The following is a 17,492-nucleotide window of genomic DNA, read 5'->3' as shown; positions in this document are numbered from 1 at the left end:
AAGTGCATGTCTCTTTAACTTGAATGTTTGGGAGGGCTCGGGGTGAAAAATGTGGAATTCTGGGAGAACTGGGAATATTTTGAATGTGGAAGTTCATGCCTAACATGGCTGAATTGGTGAAATATGCGACATTTTGAATGCCTTGATTTGCTTGAGAAATGCGTAAGTTGAATGTCACAAAAATGTGTTCAATCATAATAATACTTCTAATAAAAAAAAAAGGTTTTAAAGAATTAGTGTGGAGTATCATAATTGTAAATGGATACAGTCTTCACATAATTAGTGCCGCTAAAGATGCCTTGAATATTTGAGCTTCGCATTACTGCCGCTTTTCCTCTCCCGCATCTCAAACCGCGCGTACAATTTCATGCTAGCCAATTTGAAACGACAACGCGGCCTGGTCATGCATAATCTGCAAAGATTAACGATCTCGCATCCTGGGCCTTTCAGTAGCCTCGGCGAGGAGCCCAAACACCGACGAATGGCGCGGGCTGCAATTAATGCATCATTATGGAGCGCTACAGTTTACACCTCCTGTACGAGGAACAACACACAGCAGGAGCTCCGAGCAGCCGGCTTCTGTCGGCGGTATCCACCCCATTAGACATTCGAGAAGGTTATCATCATTATGCACAATTGCCAATGTCTTGTCTGCGAGCGTCTCTCTCTCTCTCTCTCTCTCTGCCTATGATGTGTTCAAAACAGATATCCAAACATCCGCTGTTGTTTGTGTGGCCGTGAAGCCGTTGCAGTTCAAGGAAAAGTGTCTTCCTTTCATTGCAAATGGTGTTGTTATCGGGATTAGATCCAATTGAGGTAAATATCCGAATTCTAGAGTTCCGTTACACTACACAGACCGATGTGCCATTTATGACAACTTTAGACAGAGCAACAATGTTGTGTGGTGTGACTCTTAAACACGCAGGTGTATTATTTATAATAAATGTGAAGAGACATTTAAGAGACCCAAATAGACTCTGCACTTTCTACGTTGATGAAAAGAGCTTTGCCGGCTGCACTTTTATTTTATTTTACTTTTTGCAAATATTCATACACATGAGTCACGTTAAAATGTATAGAGGCAGGTTTTTATTTGGGATGCTGCGTTGAAAAATCATCATGTTTTTTTTTTTTTGTGCTCCGCATTTGACGAAGGGATCTTGCATCATCCTAACGTGCAGGCACAATGCGGGCAGCTTTATTATTCTAGCATTTTCTGCATCTGGGGGGCGGGAGACAGCTAAATCCCTTGGTGAACTGTATGTTGATTAAATATTGGGAGCAATTACAGTACTCAGTGTAAAGCTGAAATATAGACGACATTTTTGAGACATAGGGCAGGTTTGTCCTACACTTTGTGTACAAAGTCACTAGCATCCTTCTCTGCATGTGCAAACTCCTCCTCCCCCTTACCCCTCCTTGCCATTCCTTGCTGCGAGTGATTTGCATTCATTTGCATGATTTCACAATGTGCACATCCTTTGTTCTGCCCGCGTGGTGATGCACAAGAAAACCCCCCTGCGCTGTTATACAGTTTGCTGAAATCGGCGTCGGATTTTAAGATTGTGTTTGTTAACTGCTGTTTTGTCAATCTCTGATTCAATATTTTTCACTAAAAGCTCCAATTAAAGATTTAAAAAAAGAAAATCACAATATAGTGCATGAGGGCGGTGTAGATGTGGACGCTTTTGCGCAGGTTTCTCTGCATGTAATTGACATTGTGTTTTCGCTAAGCGGCATGAGCGTTGGCGGCATGTTGCAAGGCTAAAGCCCTTCACCCGAGCGTGAAATGTGGACTTACCTGACATATGAACGGGAGAACTATCGATGGAAATGACATCATTCACAACCACAATTTGCAACAGCACAGCTTCATCAATAACGGTTCAAACTATTTTCCCCTTTCTACGTTTGTCCCTCGCATTTATTTCCTTTTAGAATCATTGTGTTGTGATCATTCTGGATTTGATTTTTTTTTTTTTGGACCATCTATTCAGTTCTTGGGTTTTGACCATTAAGGCCCGCTACCTGCTGACATCTTTTGTTCTCTGTTGTTGTTTATACCACATGCACTTGCAAATATGAAAGAAATATGTAGAAGCTGGCCTTTGATGGTTCCATGCTGGCCAGGGATGGTGATGGTCAGCTATTATTTTCAGAGAAAGAAGTGGAAACTGTACCGTATGCGTGTGACATGTAGTGTGTGTGTGTTTGTGTCTCTCTCTTTTTTTTTTATTTTTTATTTTTTATTGAGGGCTATTTGGTGCAGCCATTTTGAATGGTTACTTCAACAATGCTGAATGCAATTTATGCATTAAGAATTAATTTCAACAGTCAAACTTGACTATGCAAGTTAAATACTGTACTCACAATTAATAGCTTGTTTAATCGGTTTGTCCTGGTACCATTGGGGGGGGGGGGGGGGTATTTGGCAAGATGTCACATGATCAAATTGAATGCCATTTGTGCTGACATATAAACTCTCTCCTGAAGCGTCATCAACATTTGACTACCAGATTGATCAAATCTTTTCAGCAGGACCCTTTTTGTGGCCCTGCTGTCAGCCTTTGCTTCTTAATATTGATGTTAAAAATTGCCAAGAATACGCAGTGGAGTTCAATGAAAATTTTTATACAGCTCTTGTCTTTTATTATATTCAACTATGTAAGTGTACCTAATATTATGACCATGAGTGAGCGCATTTCATTTATACTTGCTTGTGTTGCTCATAAACTGTGCCTAATTTTTTACATGAACACAATCTTGAGCTCTCCTAGGCTCAGTGACAAAGTTTCAAATTTGACAAAAACCTCACTAAATGACCTCCCGCTACGGGCGAATAAACGTTTCTCGTCTGACCCGATGGACTTATTGAAGTGATTTGTCTCTCTTCAGTGACATCAAATTTCACATCTAAAAATTGACGGACGGTCCTAATTGAAAACCGAGTATGTCCTCCACGGGGCATAAATGAGACCAATTAGTGTTACCGCATGGATTTCCACAGCCTGAGGAAATGCTTTAAAATCACTTCTGCACATTTAGAGATGTGTGTGTGTGTGTGTGTGTGTGTGCGCGTATGTGTATGTTGTTAATGTGATGATGATCGATGGATTCCCGCTTCCTTGCCTTGCCAAACTTAGCATAAATTACGGAGCCCGGAAGTGGTGACTGGACATGACTGTGCCCACAATCACAACCGGTTTTGGAATAAGAAGGCCACTAAGGGCAGATATGGCATGTTGAGACATATTCTCAATACTGGTGCTCAGTGTGTGTGTAGGTGTGTGTGTGTCAAGTGTGACGATGAATACAAACATGCTGATTAATCCATTTATCAGTCCCTCCATCTTTGAAACTGCTTACTCCCTATGTACTCTATACAGTACATACATGTATATTTTCACTTTGCCACATTTCCAATCATTTTTCCCTTGAATTATATGACTTGGTTAAAGGTTCTAAAGTCTAAATGTTTTATCAATATGATTGGACTGATAAACAAAATCCTCCTTTTTTTATTTATTTTTTGGACCTTACCTCGGACAGGTGCAGTGAAAAGAAAATTCCAAATGTCAGGTGGGTGTCCTCCTCCTGCCGTATACGCGGCGTGTTTTGCAGCACCAGTTCTTCATCACTGCAGCAATGAAAGAAGAGGATGTTTAACAAGAGATGATTAAAATAAGGGTAACATCCAGTTTAGATAAAGTCGTGGAAGGCGGTGTGAAGTCGGGATTTTCAGGTTTCAAAATATGAAAATCGAAATCATGTATGCTAATCATAAAGTGGGCTCATGACTCCTCCCTCCCTTGCAGTTGTAAAGTGACACGATGCATTGATGAAGAAATAAGGACACAGCATGAAGCTGAAGAAGCAACACTAAAGGCGAACCAACTGCAGATTATTAAATAAGCATTGTGCTAGCATTTTTACACAAAAGTATGAGCGCACATGCTAATGCTAACACAACAAGGCGCATCCTGGTCCACCATATTTTGGAGACTAGTGGATGCGGTCGCCATGGCAATAACAATTAAATAATTTGCTCCGTTTCCATCACAGTTATTTTGATGTTTATCTAAAAAATGCCGTTTATCCTTGCCTTGAAAGTCGACATGGCCAGTTTTTGAGGGGCTGCATATTTTTATAGTGGCGTTGCTATAAAAAAAATACATGCAGAAATATTGCAATGAAGAATTTGTCCTTTTGCGTTATTTTCAGGCTCCTGTGATATGATGCGCACGCACACACACACACACACACACACACACACACACACACACACACACGCATGCACCAATATCACCACATGGGATTCTTTGTTGAATTATACTTTATTCATGTTTTAGATCGTCAAAACAAAACAGGTTGAGCAAAACAAAACACGTAAATTACAAACAGTGATGAGCAAAGGACTCAAGGGACACACACGTCTGGCAGATATCTTTATCTGAAACGTATTCTCATTCCCCAGCGTAATGTTCTACTTGTGGGCCAACCTCTCAGTGTGTGTGCATGTGTGTGTTTGTGTGAGAAGCCCTAAGGCAGGGTTTTGTAAAGAATTCTGCACTCCCACCCAAGCTTCCCTCCTGCATTTTCTGTCCATTCATTCTCTTTGCGGCTTGTGTGGCATGTTTCATCCCATCTCACACCTTCGCCCTATTGCGAGCACCTCATTCACTATTTGTCGCCTGTGTTATTTATGGTTGTGGTGGCCCCACTGGTCATCACGGTGCCAAGTCGACCTCGGATTTCCAAGATAACATCAGAGTGATGATGCACAGCATGGTAAACGAGCAAATTTGCTGCCGCACTGACGTCTTGTAAACGCATAGAAGAGGAAAGTAAACTAAGGCTAAACGCCTATTATTAGTTGATGCAAGGTAGCCTTCGGTGCTTCATTAATTCTCATACGTCCAGGTCTGATTTGACACACCGCTCCCCCCCTCCAGTGCCGCCTGTCTCATTTCCTTCCTAGTAACAATCCATTAGCAAGCGCTAGGCTCAAACAAGCAGCCGTTTAATTATTGTCCCTTTGTGGGCAGCACGTTTGTACCACTCATCATGATGGCAGGGGTTGGGGGGTGAGGGGGCTGGAGGGGTACAATGATAATGTGCATGCAAAATGTGATAACGTGCATACGTGATCATTCATTGACTTCCACTTAGTCATCCATGCAAAGGTCCAAAGAAATGTAACACAATGACATCAATGGAAATATGGAACACTCAATATATAGAATCAAATAGTATGCATCAGTATGTGATGTGTTTACGTGTGTGTGTGTGTGTGTGTGTGTGTGTGTGCCTGCAAAATAGGCCCCTTGTATGCTACAACTCAAGTAGAATAGTTTCCCGCATATTCTTCTTTGTACGTTGCCTAAGGAGGTCGGCCTCCGTGTGTGTGCTTGTGTGTTGCGCAGTACGAGGCTGAGTGTGGAGTCCGGGGCTGATTTACATGTTTTTATCATACTGCCACTTGATTCTTTCCTTTGCTTGATGGTGTCATCCTTTACTAATATAGAGAATTTCTCTTTAGTGAAAATGCACATGAGCGAAAACACATAATCTGTGGAATTCATAATACAGTGATAATTGAAAGCCGAATTGTTTCCGCAAATAAAAAACTATTCTGCAATTTTCTTGGTTTTACCTGATAAATATTAACATGCAAAATATTTGGTTAATGACAGAAATGAATAATCTCCTGAATCGCCTAGGAAGCAGCACTTGGCTTAGCGAGCCGTGGCAAAAAAAAAAAAAAAAAAATCATCATCATAATAAATGGCGTGTATGGAAAACACTGCGCGGTGACAGTAATCGGGGACATTAATCCATGCAAATGAAATGCTCAGCATGCAGAGCGACCGACCACTGTAATTGAATATGCGCCTTTTTTCAGACCTCCGCCTTGCCGTCAATAGGAAACGTGTCCAATCTAATGTGTATGCAAGCGCGTGTGGTGTCTATGCCAGCGGACATTTTAGGTCTGCCCTCCTTGCGCGTGCTACTGCCAAACGCCTTAAGATGGTGGCACCTTGAGGCGGCGCGTAGAGAAAGCCAGGCTCCTCCTCACCGTTCCCATTGCTTCCGTTCTCCAGCTCGACTTTGCACGACAACACAGGACAGGCCCCCCTTCCATTGCAACCCCGAGCCCCGCATTATAAATATTTAATTCCCAACTCTCTAATAAGGATATTAAGGCGAGTACATCCCGCCCGGGCGTATATGCATGACTCCTTTCTCATCAAATTTACATAAAAGGGCCAGATGCTAATGCGAGCGTAGCAACTGCTGCTCACTATTCTATAAGCACTGCTACCGGCCCTCCAGTCCAAGCACCCGTATAATTTAAATGGTGAACACCGTCATATATTTTTCAAATGCTTTGCTGCATGCCAAATGTAACCGGGCCTCTATATACCGTGCTTCATGGAAAGCAGCTTTGCACTCGTGCCAGCGTAGCATTCGTTATGCTTCTGTCGGAGTCCTTTGTGAACCAATTTTCAATGCAAATAAGGCTTCACATTTTTTACCAGCATTTTTTTTTTCACGATACACAGAGAGGAGCTCGTTCCACATTTCCAAAGGTTAACCTAGTACTCACAAATTCTCCGATACAAACAGGGCTGACCACGTGTGGGCGTACATTGAGCATGGTGAAAACATTCCACATGTAGTGCAGGGTTTTGGGGAGTGTATGGGCGCCACTGTTTTCTAATTAGTCGAGGATGAATAATGCATTGGCACAAAATTTTATATATTATTCACACCTTTTCATCTGCGAGGAAAGCACATTTCATGGCGCAATTATAATAATTTATTTATACACCGTAGTATTTGCATGATCAAAAGTCAGTGGGGCAGAGACGTCCAAGATGCCATGCATGGCAGTCGGTCATCTTTAGAGCTTAAGTGTCAAGATCGCATTTTTATGCACACGGTGTGATGGTGCAACACTACCATCCCATCACTTTTGCACAGATTTTTTTATTATTATTATTATTATTATTATTATTATTATTATATGTAGTGTGCCTGATGCCGCGGTCAGTGAAGCTAGTGAAGCCAAATGAGATTTTTTTTCTTCAAAAATAGATTTGAGTGAAATGCTACCAATGATATTATTTGTTACGTTTTCATTCAAAGAAACATTTTTTTTCTTCATGCAATGAAAAATGATGGAGAGGGCAGATTATTATTAGGTAAAAAAATAAACAGAGCTTTTTTTTTTATTCCATGACTACAGCCAATCAGGATGAGAGCTTCTACTGTGTGCGAGAAGCACAATATTCCGATTCTAACAAATTACCTGAGGCTTAAATTCTAGACTCTGTTCAGTCGTGAATACTAAATCAGGCAGTTTACTGTGAATTATTTTACACATCCTAAGTACAGACCAGAGGATTTTGTCGAAAGCGAGTTGACTCGGATCATGGTGCACATCTTCCACGACCACCATATAAAAACACAACCTCATGTCATCCAAATTAAGTGTGAAATACATCTTTTGACAGTCGAGGGACGCGAGAACTAACATGTCAGGCATGCACAACCTTGCAATCATCACAAGGGGAGGATCGTCCAGCATGGCAGAGCACAGCATGCCCGCTGATTGCGACAAGACGCTCAAGTGACCATGCATGATGTCATTAAAAAGGGCCTGAACACTGCAACATTCCTCAATGGATTATTGGAAATGACGACGGCCGCAGATGACATTGCGAGAGGTTAATAAGAGCCCTTCCGATCGGTAGTTAAGCCATGAGAGACCCCCTTTTGTGCACGGTGCCTTGCTTCCTGTATCGGATGTGAAGCTCTGAATGTCAAGAACTTAACTTCTTCTGAAAGTCGAACATAATAGAGGTAAATATGACTAATGTGTCTCCCCATTCAGACAATGGGGAGGAGGTGGCATTTTGGTTTGATGCCGACAGCATTCAGCACACCCGCCCACATCCATGCACGCAAGCAAATTCATGCGCACGAACACACACATACACATAAACCAGGAACCTGGCCCGCAATGGCAGGGACTGATGCTGCCATGCGCACGGTGATCTCACCTACCGTTGCCGTGGCGACACCAACCAGAGGGAAAAGCCTTATTGTGTGTACGCATGCGTACGTGCGACTGTGATTGTGACGGACGCCTGAGCTGGAGGAAGAGGAGGAGGATGAGGAGGGCCTGCAGGAATTCACATTGTGCCCGACTTGTTTAAGGTTTATGCCTCATTCACTTACTAGCCTTTTTTTTCCCAGGGGAATCTAGCAGGCCTTTCAATTATTAAGTCAGTAAATTCAAGATGGCGCTGCCAATAAAAGAACAGGCCGGCGCTTTTTAATAGTACTTGGAGCCACTACATGCGAGGGACGACGACTGTAAAATCACAAAGAGGAGCTGGAAGCACATGCAGACAGATCCAAAGTTCTACCACGACGCATGCACTTAGCATTTTTTTTTTTCCAGGCGGACAGGCAAAGTAAAGTCCCCTTACAAGCAGCTGCTATTGTTGAATTCTATTAGTGATGAAGAGCTAACTCAGACTATAGGGGTCATCTGCTCATCAATGGGTGGTGGTGGCCTAGGCTCGCTCTGCAGCCATGAATGCACTGAATTCATTAGCCCTGGTGCACAGATGGTGTCTGGCTGCCTGTCTCAAGTTCAAGTTCATGTCCAGGAGACACACACACACACACACACACACACAGAGAAATAGACGGATAGGAAGCCAGCGAGTGAGACCAAGCTTAAGCCCAGACAGACAGACGTTGAACGAGACGCAGCTATTGTTCCCTTTCATCAACGTGATGCAGATTCACTATCTGAAGAGGCCTGGGTCGGCTAACTGTGGACACAAAATGCATAGGACAACATAGACCGTCGGGCGCACTTAGGCAAAACTGAATGAAGTCGTTTTCAATGGCTGGGTTGAAATTCAGATGACATATTTGAAAGCTTTTGTTGAACAACCATTTTTTTCCCGTATGTCAACTTTGCAAAAAAACATTGCGGGGAGGGGGCATAATAAGCATCAAATGATAAGCCATCACCCAGATAGAGGCTATATATTTGCTTAGTGAGAGAACTCAACCAAGGCTGTTCCACATTATGTGAAAGCTGCAGCGCCCCGTTTTCACAATGCCGAGGAATAGAGTGAGCACATAAAAGCTTTGAAAGTAAAATATGCTGTTTTTCTCTGCTGGATGAATATGAAAAACACCTTCCATGGTCACCGTGCTTTTGTTAGCATTCAAGTCATGTGACGACAAATGAGTGCGGTGGTGTGAATGAGCAAGGGGGGCAAGGACATGAATCCCGAGCCATATTTACGGTAATACGGTATACGCAAATGGTGCCGGGCCTCTCCAGCAGACCTTACCAGAAGGGTAAGAAAAAGGCAACAATGTTTTTCATAAAATTTAAAGGCATGAAAAGTAGAAAACAGAGTGGGTTACAAAAATACATACACAAATCCAAGGCTAATTTATGAAAGCTAACTGAAGGACAAGTCTGAGCATGCAAGTGTGTGAGACGAGATGCCGCACCCTCCTGGTAACAATACACGTTGTCAGGCAATTACTTTTCTTGGCTGCGGGGATGAATCTTTCTGAATCTTTACTGCCTTTCAATCAAATCTCTGATAATAAAGTACAAATAAATTTAAAAGGATTAACACGCAGGAATGTGAAGAAAAATATATTAGGTAATGTTGCTGCAGGCAGAAAGAGGTCAAGTGTTTTAGCTAGCTGTGGGCTGGCATGTAGAGTGACACCCCCACCAACCCTGAGCCCCCAACACACACAAATTTAAACACTAGTCCCTTTCATAAAGCTTTGCTTGGGCTTAACCAGTGACGATGACGCTTGTTTGACTCGTAACAGCTCAGGCCCACTTCCTGTAATGTTCTGTCAGGCAAATAGCCTGCTTTTCTCAAAGACTTTTGGGGATGGCAAACAATCATGACACTGAAGGCCCAATTCAGACAACTGATCAGAAATATGGTGCAGTTGAACTATACAGTGATTCAGATTTGTGCAGGAATCAAACTGACTCTTGACAAGAGGTGTGTTCGCCGAGTTCAAATCAAATGGCTAACAATTTGCCATTAAATAGTTTGTATTACAGGGGAAGTCAAACCATTTTTTTCCCAAACTAACCTGTTCTATGCAGCCTCGCGAATTTAAACACAGTATTCTGACTAAGATTGCATATGTACTACATACTACAAGTTGAGCAGCAAAATCCACCCATTTTTGTGCATCTTTGACAGCGGCCATTTTGGCCCTTGCTTTCGTCTGAAAATGAGATCACAGTTGATGAGGGCTCAGGTAACGACCAATCACGGCTCACCTGTTTTCTGAACCTGAGCCATGATTGGTTGTTACTTGAACACCAATTAACTGGGATGTCATTTTTCAGTCAACAGTAAGTGGCAAAATGGCCGCCATCTGAGATGGACAAAAGCGGGTGGATTTTATGGCTTAACTCATATACCATAAATGCAATATTAATCAGAAGGCCATGTGTAGACGAGCGGGGCTGCATTCAACATATTATTATCTAGAACATTTTTGGGTTCACTTCCTCTTTAAAATGTTTCCACACCATAAATAAAAGTCAGTTCAAAGGTGTCAGGGAGGACTGAAGCAACCAGAAAGACCCCTGTTGGCTGTTTGGTTGGTTAACATATGGCGCATTAATACAACAAAATAATATGGTATGAGCTCCATGAAATCTGTGGTGTTTTCGAAATATAATAATAAACACGATCATATAATCTGGCCGCAACACTGATCGCTATGGTAATGTTTAATGCCTTCAAAATACGATACAACGCAAATTCAAAGTGCATGAAGACTCACCACAGCCACGAGCTTGATTTTCTGCATCTAGACGGTCCCATCTCGGGATAATAGGGAACAATGACACTTCAAGTGTGTGGTTTATGTGCGGTCTACTTCGTAATTTTGTTTTAGTCACCGTTGCTGCAGAAACACCCCACCTCACACAGGTAGGATGTCGGAAATAGCAACAGTGCTATTGTGGCGATCTCAGAGTATTCAGGCATAACTTTAATCCAGTTGTCTCGAAAGTACTTTTAATGCCACCGTCATTTGCGATCCACAGCAGTTTTTAAACTCATTTTGCGACCTCCAACGTTTTGCTTTTAGCGTAATCGATCACGTGACGGAGAAGCATTGTTTGACGTGAGTCAAGCGTAACGCAGACGGATGTAACGGAGAATCCGGTAATTTTTCAAAATAAAATTATATTTTATTCCGAAAAAACGAAAACGGAATTAAGGCAAGTTCTTTCTGTGCGGCCAGGTACCAAATGCCCTGCGGACCGGTACCGGTCCGCGGACCGGCAGTTGGGGACCTCTGGTTAAAATGTGCCAGAATGTGTTCTACATATTATGATGGACCTGAAGTGAGTTAGCCCTTAAAAGACTCCAAATTCCAATTAAAGCAAAGCACATAAGACTTGTCAACCCATTCAAATTGGATCGTGTACCGAAATGCCTATGGCCCGAAGTGCAGTGTGTTCAAGTGGGTCCATATGGAGCGCTAGCCTTTGAAAATCACTACGACGACGACTAAGATAATGGCCATGTCATTATGCATACAACTGGCACAGGCGTGAGGCTTTCAAAGTCTACTCCACGTTCCCCTCTTTCTTTGGGGATGCAGATGAGTAGGGTGCACTTGACATCTTTTCATGACAACTCCCCCTACATTTATCCTCCCCCACCCCTTCCGACCCGGCAGCCCTGTCATATTGGGCCCGGTCATGGCATTGCCACTTGCCCCCACCGAGCGTGGGAATGGGATCGTCGAGCCGTTCACATCTCCTGCACTGCGGTTAACGGAATCAATTAAGCTGGCCCGACTGCCCCCCCCCCCCCAGACCCCCAAACACAGCCACTCTCCCCCATCTTTTGCCACCGCCTTCCTCCTCACGCCCCTTGACCCCCTACTCTCCACATTTTGTTTGCCCCCCTATACATCCTAATTATTAGGCCCTTGCTTTGGGATATCAGTGCCGTTTCCTGGCCTGACTAGAACATGTGGAAATATACATGCGCACTAAATGTCACTGTTTGGACCTAAATGTTCCCCCTGCATAATATAATCAAGCAAAAATTGATATCAACCTGGGACAGTTGGTCTCTGGGAAAGTGTGGTATGTGAGAATAAGCAGCATGCTGTGTAGAATGTCTCATACATTACAAAGTTATCGGCAAATAACAATGACAATAAAGATCTATGATTGTATCAAGTCCAGAAAAATAGAGAAATTAATGGTTCTTGTCCTCGATGAGTTTGGAAGTGGTTTTTACTTTCGGTTATCTAGCTTTATGACGAGCAGAACACTCATACAGCTAGATAACCAAAGATAACAACCCACTTCCTAATCTTCTGCAATAATCCACATCCACACCTCGGCTTCTGGTCTCCAGTTTTCCATTTCTTACAATTCAAATACATTTAAGCACGAAAAAAAAAAAATACATCCTTTTTGAAAAACGCATTCTGTCTTAAATTCCATTTTTTTTGCCATTGCCGGTCACTACACAGGATGAAAAAATTCCTCCATGGGCAAGAGGGCGAGAAAGAGCGAGAGAGAGAGAAAAAAAAAGAAATATAATCCCAGTGTTAATGTTACATTCACTTGACATGAGGCGATATGAGTGAGTTGAAGCAGGCCGGCTACAGTGTGCAGTCATCCTTGCACAGGGGCCCTCATCTGCAATGCAAATAAGCCCGAATCCCACAAAAGGCTCGTTCGCCTCTATTAAATCGTTGTGGAGCAGCCATATATATCCTGTGAGGCCAGAGGAGAAGCCACCACGCAGGGAAGGCGTGAAGGAGTAGAAGGGGGAAATCCGGATTTCCCGTGGAAAGTGCAACAACAGCGCAGGATATCAGGGCGCAAAATGTTTCGGATTATGAAGCTTGCTTTTGAGGCTCTTATTGTCCGTACACCTCCAACGTAAAGGAGAATTATAGAGCCGATGTCTCGCAGCCCGGCAGCCTGAGGGTCCCACGCGCAGGCGGCGTGTATGCAGCCCCTCGCTCGCTCTGTGGAAGTAAAGGGGCCATCCCCTACGCGTGATGGGGAGGCTGGACAAAATATGGACCAACCCCGGTGAGGTCAAAGGCCTCGGACCACGAGCATGTAAATACGGTGATGTCATGAAAAACAAATTGCAAAATCACACCCCCAACCTCCTTCTCACCTCCTTCCCTCCTAATCCCCACACACGTCCGCGCTGGAGGGAAAACGTCCGCCTTGTGCGGCGAGCGGCGCCGTGCACGTCGTCTTTCTCGGCTAGGATTTTTTTTCTTCGTCTTATTTTACCTCGACGAGAGCGACGGAGTTGCGTTTGAACAGAGGATGCGCGCGCGGGCAAAAAAAAAAAAAAGACGATCCGAAGGGAGGACGCTAACTGCACAATGTAGGCTGCTTTTACAACAGCAATATGAAGCTCTCGCTTGCTGTATCATGCGTCAAAATCCGTATCGACTCCCATTTTTTTTAGCGCATCTGCAGCGTGGACTACATTGGCACCGTCGCCTCCTTCAATGCGCGCGCTTGTTACTCCCCATCATTCGCAAACAGAAGTGTAAGTATAGTTGGCTCGACATCTCCAAACATGAGTGCGAAATATGCGGGCCATTATTGCGCACCGGGATGCAAAATGTCTCGGGACACATTAAATACGATCTAAACCAATTAAATTCATCTCTTCGTTTGTGAGTGACAATCGGATTCGTGTTTGTCAATCACGCCATCCACTCTCCGAGGGGTCCCGCTCACTTCAATATCATAAGTGGGCGGAGCTAACTCGGCAGGTGGAAAAATGAGCCAAATGTGACCCGTGCACACTGCCTGCCCGTGTTCATGAAATATTACACGTTTTAAAACCGATATTGTCGCTTATATTTGAGTTCTCTTGCACACATGTATCCACAATGGGGCCACCGTCTACATACTAATGACATCAGAAATAATTCCCCAAAAAAAGCACGAATGTACGCACGTATTTTGTGTTTAGTTTTTTTTTCCTGTAATAACCTTGATTTAAGACCTCGACGCCCCCCCCCTTTCAGATTGCAAATTATGAGGATCAAATTAGGAAGGCCACCTCATTAAGACTTCACAAGGGGCCTCCCGCGCGCGCACCTACGCGCGCGCACACGAACAGGGGTCACGTCATCTGAACGCTTGATTAGAAAAAGTTGAATAAAACTCGTACGTCATTTGAGTCTAAGAATGTGCGAGTGCATACGCGAACGACACTTTTCTTTGCGATGTGGCTTGATAACAACACAACCGAAACGTAATGCATGTGACGTGACAAGATGACTTGATGGTTTTCTTTCATGACATCGAATGACGATTGGCGCTCTTCGATTCACCTAAATATAGGCTCCATATATCATTAGCTATCGAGACACGCTATAAAAAAATAAAAATCGGCAACACATCCGAGCCGTTTGTCTCAAAAAAGGGTTATTTGTTGTGCCGCAGACGCTCATAGAAAATAACAATTTCAGCAGTAAAACAAAAGCTGCTTCAATCTCAAAGTGGGTCAAAGAGATATTTTCAACCAACAAACCATATTTTCAGCCTCAACCGGTTCTTATTAAACCGACGCGTGCACATCACAGGCACTTTTCCAGACCGGTATGTAATCATATCCTGGAACTTTTCTATTCACAAAAAACGAGACGTAAAAGTTGCACTTACTTTCTACGGAGGTGAGTCAAAAGAAATGAGTGGTCCGTGGTGGCTCGTCGTCAAACACGATCCCCCTCAAATATCCCGTTCAAAATAAAAAGCGAGGTGGGGTGGGGTGTGCGGACAACACACCGTGCACTTTGTAGAATAACCTGCATTTGATGCATGCTGCAGCTCCTCTGAGCACAGTGTGATCATATCCAAGCACATGATAGACGGAGTTGGCGGGGGGGGGGGGGGGGGGGGGGGGATGAGGGGAGGGATGGATGGAAAAGGAAGGAGGAGGCGTGTGGGGGTGAGGGGTGGGGGGAGGGGGTGCACGAGACAACTTTCCCATACTGCCACTAAATAGACAAAGTGCGTGCAAAGTTTGCTGTCAGTTGGTTGGGATGACGATGATGATGATGATGATTTGCGGAGGGGAGGGAGGGGGAATTAAGTCCATCCTTAGTGAGGACGTGCTCAGAAATCCTAACAAGTAACCCCCCCCCCCCAAGTTCTTTTTGTGACCAAAAAAAAAAGTGCTCCCTCTGCCACTGCACCACAAGACACAAATACAATACACTCAAAATCCATTTTCTATTCCGCTTATTCTGTTCAGGGTCGTGGGAGACTTTTGGCCGAAAGGCAGACTACACCCGGGACCGGTCGCTAATTAATCACCGCGGGCACATAAGAGAGACGGACAACCATTCACACTCACATTTACATCATCACTAAGTGCTGAACCCAGACGAGTGTGTAGGGTACACATCCCCTTGCAGATTAAATAGAGGACACCCTTATAATTATATACAACTACACAACTCCGGTTTGAAGTTCTGAGAACTTAATCTAACAGAGAAGCATTTTTTTTTAACATGAAACCCATAGTAAAAAAATAAATTGTGGGGTCAAAATAAAATATTACGATCAATAGTTTGCTGGAATACTAAAATAATAATACTAAATGCTCCATTCAACCCGAGTGACTTTTTTTTGTTGACTGTCATAATATGGCAAATGCGTCCAATCATAATTATCATAACGATTGTGATCATGAAAGCCCTCCCTGTCTAATTGATTCAGGCAGTAGTTAGGTTGCGCGTGCACGTCCAGTGACGTCGTCATGCAGCCATATTTAAATACGCCAAGGCAATTAGCGCAACCGAATATGCAAATTCAGCCGCTTCCCAGTCAGTATGCATGTGCCTGCGTGGTCGCAGACGGACTAATGCCACCAACCCCCACCCCGTCTACTTATTTTTCTTTTAACTAGTGGGGGGTTTTAAAATGCAGCATTGTCTTATTTAGTTGCTTTGGACCACAAAGAAGAGAAGAAGTAGAAGACGAGCGTCGAAACGCCGAATACGATTGGTTTTTTTTTCTTTCTTTTAATGAGGACACGGCACGCTTCCACATTCTCCGACGGTATTATCACTTTCAATATGAATACATATTTATTGCAATGACTTTGTCGCTTTGTTGTAATGTTTTTATCGGCAATAAGACTGGCGCGCAGGATTGTTTACCGTTTGCAAATTGTCAAAATGACATAATTACTCGTAAAATGGTTAAATACCGTGAAAATGAGTTTTTTCCCTTAATAACACGGCTAATATTGTGATTTATAAAGATATTTTATTTAGATATATGATGCAAATGAGCGATGAATAGTCACATTGGGCGCATCTAGCCAGCATCTTGATGCAACGACAACAACGGCGACTGAGAAATGACACAAAAAGCGATGCAAAAAAAAAAAAATATATATAAACAATGACCATAGAAGTCCCAGTCCATGTTTGTTGAAAGTGCAGTTACGCAAATTGTTGCCACTCGAACACAATTTTCCAACTCATGTTTATCCAATGATCACATCCTGCCAGCCATGGAAACATATTCTATTCAGAAGAAGACGCCATGTGACCTCGCCTCTCATGACAGCTTCTTCGTCGTCGTTTTGAAGTTTGCACACAAACTTGGTGCATGGTGACTACTTCGTGGCCATTCTGCACATCGTGTCGTGCGCGGTTTACCTAAACTGCTCAACGACATCGCCGCGCCCCTACGAGTCATTCGAGACTTGTGATGTTTACAAGACAGGTTTGGCATCTTTGTTTTTTTTCTCCCCCAAATAAGACCTTAACACACAGAGACTATATATTCACATTGGCAGTGGCTCTTGGATTTGTCTTATTTTTTCTATGGCTGTAAAAAAATGTGTTTTCCCAAATTTGCATGTATTTATTGGTCTCGATAATGTGCAATGATTGGATTATGTCACTTTTAGTGTGTGTGAGAGGGGGTGGGGGGTAACGTACCTTCCCTCATATGCAGGACATATGAAGACAGGAACAATGTCGTATGAACCCTGGACTTTATTATATCGATACTGTAAAAAATAAGTTAAAAATGAAGATTACTTTTGAACATTGTCATTGTCAGAAAAGAGTGTGCACGCGTGTGTGTGTGTGTGTTTGTGTGTACAGAATATTCATTGTTAGCTACAGTGTTTAATTCGTTTTTAGAACGTAGACAGGGCGTGATGTAGAGTCACACATTAACTTCCATATGAAGGATAGGCTTTAATGAGACACTTTAAGGGCATTAAAATAAAAATGCGCCATTTTATCATTTATAGCAGGCTCCACGTGATTAAAAACTGCACATAGAAAGGCAGAGGTATTAGTGTGAAATCACGAGTCCCTTTAATTCTATCCTTGCACTTGTCAAGGAGCGTTGATTAGCATTAGCATGCATT

General features: G+C 43.2%; 1 long non-coding RNA gene across 1 annotated transcript in view; it reads right to left on the bottom strand.

The window, feature by feature from the left end:
* The window catches only part of LOC127601831 (uncharacterized), a 249,400-nt gene that overhangs the window by 18,818 nt on the left and 213,090 nt on the right, over positions 1 to 17,492 (bottom strand). The window contains exon 2 of the long non-coding RNA XR_007962646.1: positions 3,541 to 3,637. This is a non-coding gene — a long non-coding RNA (uncharacterized LOC127601831). The remainder of the gene's footprint in view (positions 1 to 3,540; positions 3,638 to 17,492) is intronic.

The sequence above is a fragment of the Hippocampus zosterae genome, chromosome 6 (genome assembly GCF_025434085.1).
Source record: "Hippocampus zosterae strain Florida chromosome 6, ASM2543408v3, whole genome shotgun sequence".
In the NCBI taxonomy this organism is placed as follows: Eukaryota; Metazoa; Chordata; class Actinopteri; order Syngnathiformes; family Syngnathidae; genus Hippocampus; species Hippocampus zosterae.
This window is presented reverse-complemented; position numbering and strand designations above follow the sequence as displayed.